This window comes from Phyllobates terribilis, unplaced genomic scaffold (assembly GCF_046119375.1).
Source record: "Phyllobates terribilis strain yellow unplaced genomic scaffold, ASM4611937v1 Scaffold_7__3_contigs__length_470593459, whole genome shotgun sequence".
Lineage (NCBI taxonomy): Eukaryota > Metazoa > Chordata > Amphibia > Anura > Dendrobatidae > Phyllobates > Phyllobates terribilis.
This window is the reverse complement of record NW_027362767.1, coordinates 326,202,500-326,218,290: the sequence shown is the minus strand read 5'-3', so window position 1 is coordinate 326,218,290 and position 15,791 is coordinate 326,202,500. Positions and strand designations below refer to the sequence as shown.

Sequence of the window (15,791 nt, the reverse complement as noted above, 5' to 3'; positions counted from 1 at the left end):
AGAGCAGTGTCAAAAGGTTGTTGGTTGGATAGCGGATAATGCTTCCTCTCACTTAGCCACCACCACCACCCTGTCTTCCACACGGTCAAGTCTCAGTAGCAGTGAGTCTGGTCCGCATATTTCTGATCCTCCTTCCTCCCACCATGCTGAGTGCCCAGAGACAACTGATCCCACACTTGGACACTCTGAAGAGCTGTTCACTAGTGTTGAGCCACCCCCGTAGTGTTCGAGTTCGGTTCGTCGAACACCCGTGTGTTCGCCGAACTGTTCGTCGAACTGTTCGTCGAACACCTTCGAACACCGTTAAAACCAATGGCAGGCAAACAAAAACACATAGAAACACATAGAAAACACCTTCAAAAGGTGTCCAAAAGCTGACAAACTGCTCAGAAGACACAACTAACACATGGAAAAGTGACAAGTACATATAGTCATGCGAAAAGAAAAGAGGTGGAGGAGTAAAAGGAGGGGGAGACACAGATATAGGCATGTCATGCCCTTCTAAAATCCAAAAAGTGAGAAGCCGACACGGCCAATCCGCTCCTGCCCGTGCCACCTCCGTGTCGCCGGGTTTGTGCCAGAGCCGCGGTGAACCCTGACGGCCAGCCCCCCTCTCCCAATACTGGTGCCTGTCCGCTGGTGGGTCGAGCGAGCCCCCCTGTGGTGGAGGCAGCTCTAAGCTTTTTAATTTAAATTGTCTCTCTAATTTGAATGAATACACTTTAAATCCATTTACAAGGATCTATTGGAGGGCAAGTCTCATGCCAGCAGCCGCGGTAATTCCAGCTCCAGTAGCGTCCACTAAAGCTGCTGCAGTTAAAAAGCTTTTATAAGGATCGAGCTCGGCTGTCCACTGCAAGGCATCCTACTGCCAGTCCCAGCCCCTATGCCTTGGGGTGCCTCCTGATGCTCTTCACTAAGTATCCCATGGTCCCGAAGCATTTCCTTTGAAAAAATTAAGTGTCTAAACTACAGGTGGTGTAGCTTGCTTAACAGCCGGGATAATCCGCTGACTAGCAGACACTGCTACTAGGCACAAAGTATTTCCTGGGCTAGATGCAGTTAAAAATTTGTAATTAGATACTCTCGTTGGATGCTGAGAAATATATGATTCTCTTAAAAAGCTTGGGGTAGGGGTCTAGGGGACCCTTTTATAGCCAAAATCACGGCCCTGTATCGCAATACGTCACCTAGGCTGAAGATAAATGGAACTGTAGCACCCTGAGGGCTCGGTTGCTACAGACGTATTGCACCTCACCCAGAGGTGTGATATCTCACTCTCAGGTAAGGATGGAGTGTGGATCAGGACCCGACACCTGCATGCATTACACCACATTGCCGTGGGGCAGGGCGACCAATATGCCCCTGAGATGGGCACGACAGTCCCTGTCCCTGGCTGGAGTGGGGGGAGGGAACACTGAGGAAGGGGAACCCTGTAGTGCAGGAGCAGGGAGGAAGCAGTTCCTGGGTGCATTGAGAAGGGAGTATAAAAGGTGGGCACCATCTTAGTTCAGTGCAGAGAAGTCTGAGCAGAAGTGGCAGGGAGCAGGGGCTCTGCATGAGCTCTGCTCCGCAGGCGAGCCTAGTAACAGAGGCCCAGGCCTGGAAGAGGGAGAAGGAAGGAAGAGGAGCGGAGAAGGCTCCAGGAACGAGGAATGAAGGGATCCCAGGGGTGCGGACGGGCGAGTCGCCACCGCACGCCCGAATCCACCTGCGTGGAGGGGTCAGGCCAAAGGGGGAGACCGGTCCCCGAACTAGTGGAGGCAGGAAACGACCCACAGCTAGAAACCGGAGGCTCTGACATTTTATGTGGCGCAGCCCCTCGCTACACCCGCTAGGAAGGCACCACATAGGGTCAGGGAAACTGGCGCCAAGTTTACCAAGAGGAGGCCCGAGGCAGCCGGACAGAAGTGTTGGTAAGAAAGGCCAGACAAAGGACACACAAAGGGGGTCCTGTGAAGTGCTCCAAAGTTATCTGGGAGTTGTCTGAGCCCCTCACCTGGTGAGCACAGTACGACGTGGGCAGCCGTTACCTGCAGACGTGGTCTGGATAATAAGAACTGTGAGTAAAGGCCCTGGACTGCATCACTGACTCCGTGTCGTTACTGCTGCTGCCCTGCACCATCACCCCCATCCTCCGCATACACTGCCCTGAGGCTATACTCCTCCCGTGGGGAGTTATGCTACGCTCTGCTGCACCCACAACACCAGCCTCAGCGGTCTGCCCTGTAGCGGCGGTTCACTCTGACCGCAATCCACGGGTGGCGTAGTCGGACATTTAAACATCAAAACCACATAAATAGTTCCGCCACTGGTTTGACCGCCCTGAGCCACGGAACCGGGTCGCCGCCACGAAGACTACAACCACCAGCATCCACCAAAAAGGGTCCGGCTCCGGGTGTCCCAAGGCCCAGAGGGTGCGTCAGAACATTTTCATCACCTTTCACAATCACCAATGGGACAAGGCAGGGATGTCCTCTGTCCCCTCTCTTATACATCCTAGTGACGGAGCACCTGCTCTCATCAATTCGCCATAACCCCAATATTAGGTGGATTGAGGTGGGAGGCACCGAGTACAAGTGCTCTCTATTTGCTGATGATGTCCTAGTATATATCACTCAATCACATATATCCATCCCTGCTGTTATGGCTGAAATAGATCACTTTGTTACATGGTAAAATTTTAAAATCAATGCAGCGAAGTCTGAGGCCCTCGATGTCTCCCTCCCCAAATCCATATAGGATTCCATCCAGTCCAAGTTTCCCTTTGCCTGGCCCTCACAGGGTATCAAATACTTAGGAATTCCTATTCATAGAGACCTCTCCCATCTATGTTATCTTAATTTTGGGCCCTTTATTGAACAATTCCATACAGACCACGGTTGGCAAGTTAGAACTGTAAGATTCACTACGTGAACCACTGGTGTTTTGTGGAAAAGCACATGTACACTGCGTTCCAAATTATTATGCAAAAAGTGTTTAGGAGTGATAAGGGAAGAATTTGTTTGTTTGTCAGTTAAACTCATTGATGGTGATGTGTGTCAGGGCTCTTTATATCACTGTAAGCAATTGCAGACACCTGTGCTAATTAGTTTGGCAGGTGTGTCCAATGAAAGGCAAGACTACTTAAGAAGGCTCTCTCACATTATTAAGCAGCCTACATTTTCTGCCAAAATGGGAAAGAAAAAGGATGTGTCGGCTGCTGAGAAGCAACAAATTGTGGAGTGTTAAGGTCAAGGCATGACTACAATCAACATTGTGCGATGATCAGGATGAAGTGTCTTGGCAATCAAGAAGTATGTAGCTGATTCACAGTACACACGTGTGCGTGCTGATAAGGGCAAATTGAGGACTCTTTCCTACAGGCAATTACGTCAGGTTGAAAGAGCAGCGGCAAAAAAGCCTTGTCATAGCAGCAGACAAGTTTTTGAAGCTGCTTGTGCCTCCAACGTCCCCCGAACAACAAGATGCAGGGTCCTTCAGAGGTTTGCAGCTGTGCATGCGCCATCCTGTCGACCTCCTCTATCCACTTCACACAAGCAGAAACGGCTCCAGTGGGCCAAACATTACATGAAGACTGATTTCAAAACTGTTTTGTTCACGGATGAGTGCCGTGCAGCGCTCGATGGTCCAGATGGATGGAGTGGAGGATGGCTGGTTGATGGACACCCCACGCAAACATGGCTACAGCGCCAACAAGGAGGAGGTGGAGTAATGTTTTGGGCTGGAATCATGGGGAGAGAGATTGTCAGCCCCTTTAGGATCCCTGAAGGCGCTAAAGATGAACTCCATAATGTATGTGGATTTTCTCAAACAGCACTTCCTGCCATGGTTCAAGAAGAAGAACCGTGTATTTCACAGCAAGATCATTTTTCTGCATGATAATGCACCATCTCATGCTGCACATAAAACATCTGCATCTCTGGCTGATATGGGCATAAAAGGGGACAAACTTATGGTGTGACCCCCATGCTCCCCTGACCTCTACCCCATTCAGAACCTTTGGAGCATCATTAAAAGGAGTGTCTATGATGGCGGGAGGCAGTTCACATCTAAGCAACAGCTCTGGGAGGGTATTCTGTCCTCATGCAAAACAATTGAAGCAGAAACCATCCAAAACCTGACAAATTCAATGGACGAGAGAGTTCAGAAGCTCCTTTCGAACAAGGGGTCCTATGTGAAAATGTAACATCACCTAGAATAAAGTTTTGAGTTGAAAACTTTTTGATTTCAGTTTCTAACAACCTGCTAATGCTTATAATTTCAAAAATGACCATTTTTTTGGTCTTTATTAAAATGAAAAGGTTGATCGAAAAGTTTGGGGGATCTAAGAGTGTGGCAACCCAGTAGTCATGATTACTTCGAATTCTGACAATATGAGGGTCATGCTGCAGGTAGTGCAGCAAGAAGGCACTTATGTGCCTTGCGCATCTCGGAGCCCCAAAATTATTTTCCGGGCTAGATGCAGCTAAAAATTATTTTTAATTTTAAATCTGCTGAAGCTTTAGTATAGATGGCCTAATAGGATCAGTGCTGCACACTGCTACAAAGCCCAAATTATTTTCCAGTCAAGATACAGATAAACATGATTAGTAATTTGAAAGCTTAAAACGGTTGGTAGGGTGATTTTAACCAATCATCAAGCTTTTACTCTCCCCAGGATGACACAGGGGTAGAAAAGTCGTTTCGGATCCATGATTTGTTCATCTTTATGAACGTGAGTCTGTCTACATTATCAGTGGAGAGCCGCGTGCGCTTATCTGTCAGCACACCACCTGCAGCGCTGAACACACGTTCAGACAGAACGCTGGCTGCGGGGCATGACAAGATCTCCAAGGCGTAAGTGGCTAGCTCCTGCCATTTATCCAGATTGGAAGCCCAAAAAGAGCAAGGGTCCAGTGACACAGTCGTGGCTTCAATGTTTACTTGGAGATACTCCTGTACCATCGTCTCTAGGCGTTGACTATGTGTCAGACTTCTTGTCTCCTGTGGCCTTGCAAAGGATGGGCTAAAAAAGTGGTGAAATGATTCCGCAAAATTGATGTTACCAGCAGATACTGTGGTTCTGTTACGGTTTGAGTGCTGAACACTTGACGGTCCCACGGTTGGCAAGTTGGAACTGTGAGATTCACTACGTGCACCACTGGTATTTTGTGGAAAAGCACATGTAAGATTCTGCAACAGTCTCTGCTGATACTCCTGCATGCGTGCATCCCTTTCTATGGCAGGAATAATTTTTGCAAATTTACTTTTGTACCGGGGATCTAACAGTGTGGCAACCCAGTAGTCAGGATTATTTCTAATTCTCACAATTCGAGGGTCATGTTGCAGGTAGTGCAGCAAGAAGGCACTCATGTGTGTTGCGCATCCAGGAGCACCAAGTCCCTGTTGTGTTGGTGGCGAGGTAACAATCATGCTTCCTTCCTCTGTCCTCTCCCCCCAACCTCGCACAACAGAAATGTGATCAAGGTCTCCCTCATCTGATGAGTCTTCCATCAGTTCGTCCTCCACTTCTTCCTGGGCTCCTGCACCTTCCTCACTAGTTTGGCTGCTACCATGCGCCCTGGTAAAACCATCTCCCCCACCCTCACATGCCTGCCGCCTTGGTGCTGCCGACCGTCTGGACCTTTCAGATGTTAGCCCTTCCGCATACAACTCCTCCTCCTCTACTTCCTCCACCTCCTCTTGTGCCACCACCTGACTCCGAATTCTGTTTAACATGTGCTCCAGCATGTAAATCACCGGAATAGTCATGCTGATAATGGCATCGTCAGCACTAAACATCTTCGTCGCCATTTCAAAACTGTGCAGAAGGGTGCATAGGTCCCTGATCTGAGACCACTCCTCCAGCGTGATTTGCCCCACCTCTGAATCTCGTTGGCCCAGGCTATACGTCAGAACGTATTGCACCAGGGCTTGTCGGTGCTGCCACAGTCGCTGCAACATGTGCAGAGTTGAATTCCACCGGGTAGGCACATCGCATTTTAGCCGGTGAAGTGGCAGGCCCAACGACTTCTGTAGAGATGTAAGTCGCTGAGCTGCGGGATGCGAACGGCGGAAGTGAGCACACAGCGACCGTGCCCTCTGCAGAAGGCCATCTAGTCTGGGATAGTGGGCTAAAAATTGCTGGACAACCAGGTTCAACACGTGAGCCATACAAGGCACGTGTGTGACATTGCCCCGGCGAAGGGCCGCACCCAGGTTTGCAGCATTGTCGCACACGGCCTTCCCTGGTTTCAGGTCCAGTGGAGACAACCATTCATGAAATTGGTTCTCCAGAGCTGACCACAACTCCTCAGCTGTGTGACTCACATTTCCCAGACATTTCAATGTAAAAACCGCCTGATGACGTTGAGCCCTACTGCCAGCATAGTAAGGAGGTGTGCAGGATCCCTTCTGCGCAGTTAGAAAGCTTGTGGCATGACCAGACAGGCTTTGGGTGCAGGTGGAAGACCGAGAGGAGGTTGAGGAGGCAGAAGGAGTGGAGGAACTTTGACATAAAGAGGATTGACGCACAACTCGTGGGGACGGCAAGACTTGGACAGCAGCCCCTTGTCCTGCTGTCACCATAGTTACCCAGTGCCCAGTCAGCGACATGTAACGCCCCTGTCCATGCCTACTCGTCCAAGTGTCTGTGGTGAAATGCACCCTGTCACACACAGAGTTTCTCAAAGAAGCGGTGATGTTGTGTGCGACATGCTGGTGGAGCGCAGGCACACCTTTCTTTGAGAAGTAGTGCCGACTGGGCATCTGGTACTGGGGCACTGCGACGGACATAAGGTCTCGAAAATCCTCTGTGTCCACCAGGCGGAAAGGCAGCATTTCTGTAGCCAAGAGCTTGCAGATGGTGAAATTCAACCTCTTAGCTTTCTCATGGCTAGGAGGAAATGGTCTTTTACTTGTCCACATCTGAGGGACCGAGGGCTGGCTATTGTGCTTAGACGGGGTTGATAAGGGTGTCCCCGGCAAACTGCCGGTCTGTGAGGAAGATGCAGGCGGACATGTTAGGTTGCCTTGATCCAAAGGTGGTGCTATCGATGTCGGACAGCGCTCAACACCAGCTGGTGTTACCACCTCCAAAGAAAATGATGACCTGCCAATCACGCTGGCTGTTGCGGGTAAAGAGGTGGCAGGTCTGCGCCCCAAAACAGGTGTGACTGCTGTCCCCCCAGTCACAGAGGATGAAGAGGCCGCGGATGCACAAGATATGGCAGACGGTGATTGGCCCGGCCGGCTAGGCCGCATTGTAGCACACTGAGCTTCCCACTGCAACTTATGCTTCATGTCCATGTGCCGGTTCATGCATGAAGTACTCAAACTATGTATTTTTTGGCCTCTACTTAGCTTTTGCTGACAAATGTTACAGATAACACGAGTTGGGTCATCTTTATCGATCTGAAAAAATGCCCAGGCTATGCAAGGCTTAGCACCCATGCGACCTGAAGTGCCACCACGACTTGTGGTGAGAGGCAGAGTTGTGTTTGAGGATGCAGTTGTTGACGTGCTTCGAGCACTACGTCTCTGTCCAGGAAGGCGCAACCTGACCTCGTCGTCACTAGCATCTTCCTCCACCTCCTCTGCTGACCTCATCTCTTGGCTGACTGTGGGTTGACAGTAAGTGGGATCTCCGACCTCATCATCATCACCCTGTGCGTTATCACACCCGTCGTCCTCAGAGCCAACCTGTTCCTGCCCTGACAAAAAACTAAAGTTATCGCTCCAATCAGGTATTTGAGTCTTATCATCGTCTTCCTCATTGTCTCCACCAACAGGAGTTACAGTTTGGGAATGAGGGTCTACATTATGGTCAGAACCTTCTGCGTCTGGTCCTGGATCCGACTCATAAAGATTCTGGGCATCAGTGCAGATCATTTCCTCGTCTGGATTCACAGAAGCGCTGGAGTCGACCTCTGATTCCCAGGCTATAGTATGAGTAAACAGCTCTGCAGACTCAACCATCTGTTCTACCTCATACTCAGACGGGCAGCTGGAGATTTGGGAGCTGTGAGGAAGCAAGTGCGATTTGGGTGACACCTTTGAGGACTGAAGTATTTGTGATGTTGAAGTTGATGTGGAGGAGAGCCCACTTAAAGGAGCACTTGATATCCGTTGAAGCACCTGCTGTTTTTGTGCCTCATCTGGAATTTGTAGCGATTGGCGTGGCCGTAAGAAAGGGATCTTATCACATTGTCCGCTAAAAGAAGTAGACATTTTAGTTTGGCTGGAAGATGGTCTTTCTTCTGCAGATGTTACTGTTGCTTTAACACCTACCCCACGGACACAACCTTTTTTCCCCTTCCCAACACGCCTATTCCCCTTTCCACCAGCAGCAGGCCTTTTTCCACTCATTTTGGTGGTTAACTAATTCATAACTCTGGAGTTGTTTGCACAAAAAAACAATGGATGGTAACCGAGCAGAGCTGAGTGGCCAAACTGTGGTATTAGGCCAAAACTATTGGCTGGGTTAGATGCAGAAAAAAATTATTTTGAATTTGCAACCTGATGGAGGTCAGTATAGATGGACTAATACAAATAGTCCCACACACTGCTAGAAGCCCAAATATTTTTTCAGAGGTACTGTAGATGCAGATAAAAATTATTTTTAATTTGCAACCTGATGGAGGTCAGTATAGATGGACTAATAGACCAAGTCCCACACACTGCTAGAAGCCCAAATATTTTTTCAGAGCTAGATGCAGAAAAAAATTATTTTTAATTTGCAACCTGATGGAGGTCAGTATAGATGGACTAATAGACCAAGTCCCACACACCGCTAGAAGCCCAACTATTTTTTCAGAGCTAAAAGCAGAAAAAAATTATATTCAATTTGCAACCTGCTGGAGGTCAGTATAGAAGGACTAATAGAACAAGTCCCACACACTGCTAGAAGCCCAAATATTTTTTCAGAGCTAAATGAAGAAAAAAATTATTTTTAATTTGCAACCTGATGGAGGTCAGTATAGATGGACTAATAGACCAAGTCCCACACACTGCTAGAAGCCCAAATATTTTTTCAGAGCTAGATGCAGAAAAAAATTATTTTTAATTTGCAACCTGATGGAGGTCAGTATAGATGGACTAATAGACCAAGTCCCACACACTGCTAGAAGCCCAAATATTTTTTCAGAGCTAGATGCAGAAAAAAATTATTTTTAATTTGCAACCTGATGGAGGTCAGTATAGATGGACTAATAGACCAAGTCCCACACACCGCTAGAAGCCCAAATATTTTTTCAGAGCTAGATGCAGAAAAAAATTATTTTTAATTTGCAACCTGATGGAGGTCAGTATAGATGGACTAATAGACCAAGTCCCACACACTGCTAGAAGCCCAAATATTTTTTCAGAGCTAGATGCAGAAAAAAATTATTTTTAATTTGCAACCTGATGGAGGTCAGTATAGATGGACTAATAGACCAAGTCCCACACACTGCTAGAAGCCCAAATATTTTTTCAGAGCTAGATGCAGAAAAAAATTATTTTTAATTTGCAACCTGATGGAGGTCAGTATAGATGGACTAATAGACCAAGTCCCACACACCGCTAGAAGCCCAAATATTTTTTCAGAGCTAGATGCAGAAAAAAATTATTTTTAATTTGCAACCTGATGGAGGTCAGTATAGATGCACTAATAGACCAAGTCCCACACACTGCTAGAAGCCCAAATATTTTTTCAGAGCTAAATGAAGAAAAAAAATATTTTTAATTTGCAACCTGATGGAGGTCAGTATAGATGGACTAATAGACCAAGTCCCACACACTGCTAGAAGCCCAAATATTTTTTCAGAGCTAGATGCAGAAAAAAATTATATTCAGTTTGCAACCTGATGGAGGTCAGTATAGATGGACTAATAGAATGATGCTATGCCCAAAAGATTTTACTTCACTAGGTGCAGTAAAAAAATTGGTATTCTATACACAGGTGTTATATCTTGCAACACAGATAGGCTACTCCACTGACTAACACACTCTGCAATAGGCCAAAAAGGATTAGCTTTGCTAGATTCAGCCAAATGCTGTGAAAAAAACTTGCACAGCACTGGCACAGACCTGCCTGGCAAAAACTGATAGGAACTCATGTAACCTAGTCCTGAAAAGGACTCCAATTACAATTAGTCTTTACTCCCACAACCTATCTATTTAAGAGCACAGACCTCCCTGATAAAAGTCGTAGGAAATGCTGTAACCTAGTCCTTAAAAGGACTGCAATCACAACTATTCCCTACTCCCAAGCTATCTGTATATTTGTGCGAAAATTGGCTTGAAATTAACAAGGTATAGCGCACACAGCAACAGCGGTGCCGTCTAACACGCAGCTGCAGCAGTGAGAAAATGGTGGCGACGGGGAAAATGGCTTGGTCTTATAGGGTAAGGACATGTGACATACACTGCCAATGACACATGCCCTTGCTTGTGTGAAAAAAAGCACTTCGCTCCGTGTGTGCGCTGCTGATAGGCTGACAGATTGCACCTCCCCACTGCAAATGCGGGAAAGAGAAAAAAAAATGGAGATCTTCATTGTTCCTGCAGAGATCCATCCCCTGCCCCTCCCCCCACCCCGCTGTACACTCAAACTGCGTATTAACATTAATTTTCATCATTACTGAGAAAAAATCCAGTTATGATTTTGGTGCACGAACAGTTATCGAACATAACCTCGAACAGCCGAATTTTTCTCAAATTGTTCGTGTTCGCCGAACGGCTCGAACACCGCCCAAAACAGCTCGAATTTGAGATTGGCGAACAGTTCGAGTAGAACAACGCTCATCTCTACTGTTCACTTTTCCATTTATAGGTTCGGGCCTCTCGCCCGGTCAACTTGAAGCAGGGCAAGAGGAGATCGCATGTAGCAATGCCCAAATATTTGAGCAGCCACGGTCACACAAAGGCGACGGTGGGAAAGTGTCACAAGAGGTGGATGATGATGAGACACAATTGCCAGAAAGTCAGGCGGAGGACCAGGTTGCGGAAGTGGAAGACAAGGTGGTGGATGATATAGTAACTGACCCAACCTGGCAGGAGGACATGCAGAGCGAGCACCCCAACAGGCAGGAAGAAACAGTGTGGTGGCTGCAGACAGAAGGCAGGCAACCGTTCCCCGTAACAACAACAACAACACGAAGGAAGTTGCCAGTACAACTGTTAGGTCTTCCCGAGTCTGGTTGCTTTTTAAAGACTTTGCCGATAACCCCAAAAAAGTCATTTTCACCACCTGCCAGGGCAGCATCAACAGGGGTGGCAAAACTACCAGTCTGACCACCACCAGCATGATTAGGCACATGGCAGCAAAGCACCCAAATATGTGGGCCGAACCCCAGGGTCCAGGAACAGTGTCTGCCGGTGGCACCACTGCTTCTTCCGCTGTTGTGCATGCAAGCCAATCCCTTGTCCATGGTGCATGCAAAGATGCCTCCTGCCCTGCAGTTGTCGTTGCACACACTCAAGTAGCAGCATCAGGAAGCATGCCAACGTCCTTGTCCCAGCGCAGCGTTCAGTTGTCCATACCCCAGTCCTTGGAACGCAAGCGCAAATACGCGGCCAACACCCCACAGGCCACACTACTAAATTCCCACATTTCGAGAAATGTTGCCTTTTAGGCTTATGGAGACGGAAGTATTCCACAACCTGATGGCGGCGGCCGTCCCTCGGTACTCGGTCCCCAGCCGCCACTATTTCTCCCCGTGTGCCGTCCCCACATTACACAATCATGTGTCCCAAAACATTAGCCGTGCCCTCAACAACTCAGTTACCGGGAAAGTCCACCTAACCATGGACACGTGGACAAGTGCTTGTGGGCAGGGACAGTACATCTCGCTGACGGCACACTGGGTTGACATAGTGGAAGCCGGGACCCAGTCGGACCTTTGGACGGAACGCGTCCTCCCGACGCTGAGGATTGCGGGCCCTAGGTCAATCAGGGTTGCCCACACAGTCTACAACTCCTGCACCTCATCCTTCTCAGCCTCCTCCTCCTCCTCTTCAGCCTCCATCTCCGAAATGACCACATCAGTCACAAGTTGGAAGCATTGCAGCACTGCCTCAGCCAAGCGGCAACAGGCTGTGCTGAAGCTAATATGCTTAGGTGACAAACCGAACAATGCTGAAGAGTTGTGGACAGCTCTGAAAGAACAAGCAGATCTGTGGCTCACACCGCTGAACCTACAGCCAGGCATAGTTATGTGTGACAATGGCCGGAATCTGGTGGTGGCTCTGAGGCGAGGCGAGCTCACACACGTACCATGCCTGGCCCATGTGCTTAACCTGATGGTTCAGTGGTTTCTCAAATCCTACACGGAGCTGCCGGATCTGCTTGTTAAAGTACGCCGCCTGTGTGCCCATTTTAGAAAGTCAACTACAGTTGCCGCCGCCCTTGCCATGTTTCAGCAGCATTTGCAGCTAACGGCTCGCAGACTGGTGTGTGATGTCCCCTCACGTTGGAACTCTACACTGCAGATGTTGGGAAGGATTTGTGAGAAGAGGGCAGTTGTTGACTACCAGCATCAACAAGGCCATTAGTATTCAGTTCAGACTCCACACGTAATTCCTCAGGAGTGGACATGGATGTCAGACATCTGTACCATCATCCAAAACTTTGAGAACTCCACCAAGATGGTGAGCGGCGAGGACGCCATAATTAGCGTCACCATCCCACTTTTCTGTCTTCTGAAAAACGCTCTGCTCACAATCAAAGAGGATGCATGGCAGGTGGAGCACGATGAGATGGATCAAGGAACCATACAGGGTGATTACACACAGCCCAGCTTCATCTCATCCCAATGTGAATTGGGTGACAATGAGGAAGAGGAGGAGGAGGAGGAAGAACAGGAGCTAGTTTCAGGCGCTATAGACGGTACTACCTGCACAACTGCCATACCGTCTGTTCAGCATGGATGGCCTGAAGATATAGAGGAGGGTAAGGAGAAGAGCATGGTCACTCGTCCTCTTGAAGAAGACACGGAAGTCTTGCCTGTTAACAGTCTGGCACGCATGACTGAGTTTATGTTACGCTGCCTTTCCCATGACCCTCACGTTCCTAAAATTTTGGGTGACAGTCATTACTGATTGGTGACACTTCTAGACCCACGCTACAAGGAGAACTTTATATCTCTTATTCCTGAGGCAGACAGGTCTACAAAAATGGGGCAGTACCAGAAGGTCCTTGTTGCGGAACTATTAAAAAAATTCCCATTTGAAAATGCTGGCGGCAGAGGTCAAAGTTCGTTGAACAACCAAGGACTATAGGCAAGAGAGACACAACTTCAATCCAGCAGAAGGAGGGGAACACTGTCAAAGTTCTGGGAGAATTTTCTCAGCCCCTCCCATCGCATAGGCCCTGAGGCACAGGGTACTCTCACAAGGAGTGCAAAGTTTGGGAAGCTGCTGAGGGAGTACCTTGCCGACCGTACCAACGTCCTCCGTGATTCCTCTGTGCCTTATAATTATTGGGTATCGAAGCTGGATACGTGGAATGAACTGGCTCTCTATGCCTTGGAGGTCCTGGCCTGCCCTGCCGCCAGTGTTTTATCAGAGAGGGTTTTTAGTGCCGCTGGTGGAATTATAACTGATAAGCGCATCCGCCTGTCAACTGAAAATGCTGACAGGCTGACTCTTATAAAAATGAACAAGGGCTGGATTGGGCCAGACTTCTCAACACCACTGAATGATAGCAGCGTAACATAAACTCAAATCCAGTGTCTTTTTTTTGGAGGTGTATTCCCATGCACCTTTTCACACCCACACATGGGTATACGCTTCCTGATTTTGGCTATTTGCTCTTGTCCTTCTCCTTATCCTCCACCACCATTTCACCAGGGTGACCGCGGTCTGTGATGCAACACCCACATAATTTTTTTAAAGGGTGTTTATGATGCCCGTAAACATTTTTTAGACAGTATGTTCATGTATACCCCCCAGGGGTAAATGTTTGTCAGCCCATACACTTAGTGCATGGGCATTACAAGTATAGGAGACCCGCTCCTTTCTAATGGGAACATTTTTTCATGAGGCCCTCTACGTCTCTTCCAAGGGACATTGGAGTGCCTGCCAATTTTTGGCAACCCTTGCATTCACTGCATAGGCCAACACTATGGGAGACCCACTTCCTAATAATGGGAACATTGTTTTCAAGAGGCCCTCTGACCTCCACGTCTCTTCCAAGGGGCAATGGAGTGCTTCCAAATTTTTGGCAACCCTTGCATTCACTGCATAGGCAAACAGTATGGGAGACCCACTTCCTAATAATGGGAACATTGTTTTCAGGAGGCCCTCCTCTAAGTCTCTTCAAAGGGGTATTGGGGTGCATCCAAATTTTCAAAGAGGTATTGGGATGTGTCCAAATTTTGGACAGCCCTGCCACTCACTGCATACACAATAACAGTATAGGAGACCCACTCTTTAGTAATGGGAACAACAAAGCATAGCCGGCTGGTGGCTCTCTAAGAATAGTGAGGGCCGACTGGTGGGCCTGTAAGAATAGCAAAGGCCGCCTGATGGCCCTATAAAAATAGGCTTTGTGACTTTGAGTCCCTCCTTCATAAATGAAACAGGATGTGTCTGATCATGTCTCACACACCACATGGCCAAATAAGGTTGTAAAATGTTAAAATGACATTTTCCGGTGAATGCATTTGTCACAGTTGAAAGCAATGCAAAAGTGCAAAAATGCATCATAATCGCTTTGGTGAGGCTGGGATGTTTCAGTGCATGAGCGCGCAAGATCACCGTGCACACTATGACCTTCTGCTCGCTTGTAAAGAACCGTCCATCATCAGAGCCGGGAGTCCTGGCCTAGCATGAAGAGCCTCGGGAATTAAGAACTTGAAATGGTGATAAGAGGATGCGACAACGATGGGAGGGGCTGGAAAGGTGAGCGGTAAGGGGAGTAAGTTTTAATTTTTTTTTTTAGAGCTTACATTTTTTATGCTCTGGGGTCTCTAGAGAGGAAAATGGTCATCTAAATAGCTACATTAATTAACATTGGTCCGAATGCTGCTGTTTTTTTCATGGACAGCACTCAAACCAAAAATAAGTTTGTGTGAACTTAGTTTATTATTTCATTCATCTCTATGTAAGGCTATCATGTTACCTACACTCTCCACTAGAGGGAGCCTATGTACTAACTGATGATTAAACTGTATGCGGAAAGCTCCTAGACTCCCTCTAGAGGTGACTGCTAGCAGTGGATTGATTCTCTGTTTCAAAAACAGACAATTAATAGGAAATTAATCAGCACAGAATTTTGTTGTTAGACTTTAATATCTGTGCACCCATAGCCTCATGCATAAAAACTAATGCAGATAAAAATTGAAGCATTTGCCCACAGCAGGCTATGAGATTACCTACTTATCAACAGTAAAGTTTGAATCTGAGGCAATTAAGTACAGTACTTCACCTTTGCATGCAGGAGAGTTTCTACACAATAGAGGATCGTGCAGACGACCACATTTTCGGTTAGAGTGTGATCCAACAAAATATTGGATTGCACTCGGACCGATGTTATTCTATGTGGCCGTGCACATGTCCAATGAAAAATAATTGCAGCATGCACAATTTGCAACTGTAAATCAGATTCCACTTGGCCATGCAAGTCAATGAGGCTGTGAAAAAAAAATCAGACTGCACTCGGATAACATCAGAGTGCAGTTCAATTTTCACGGACTGACAGAATGGAGAAATCTTTTCTCCATCTTCTAGTCATCTGAGAAAATTGGATCACACTTTGATCAGAGTGTGATTAGCATCATTAGACCTATTCTCTCAGATGAGGAGAAAATCGGCAGTCTAAGGCTGTG

At 47.6% G+C, this 15,791-nt stretch overlaps 1 protein-coding gene across 1 annotated transcript in view; it reads right to left on the bottom strand.

Moving 5' to 3' along the window:
* IL1RAPL2 (interleukin 1 receptor accessory protein like 2) overlaps positions 1 to 15,791 on the bottom strand; it is a 1,202,487-nt gene that overhangs the window by 81,301 nt on the left and 1,105,395 nt on the right. The window lies entirely within an intron of this gene.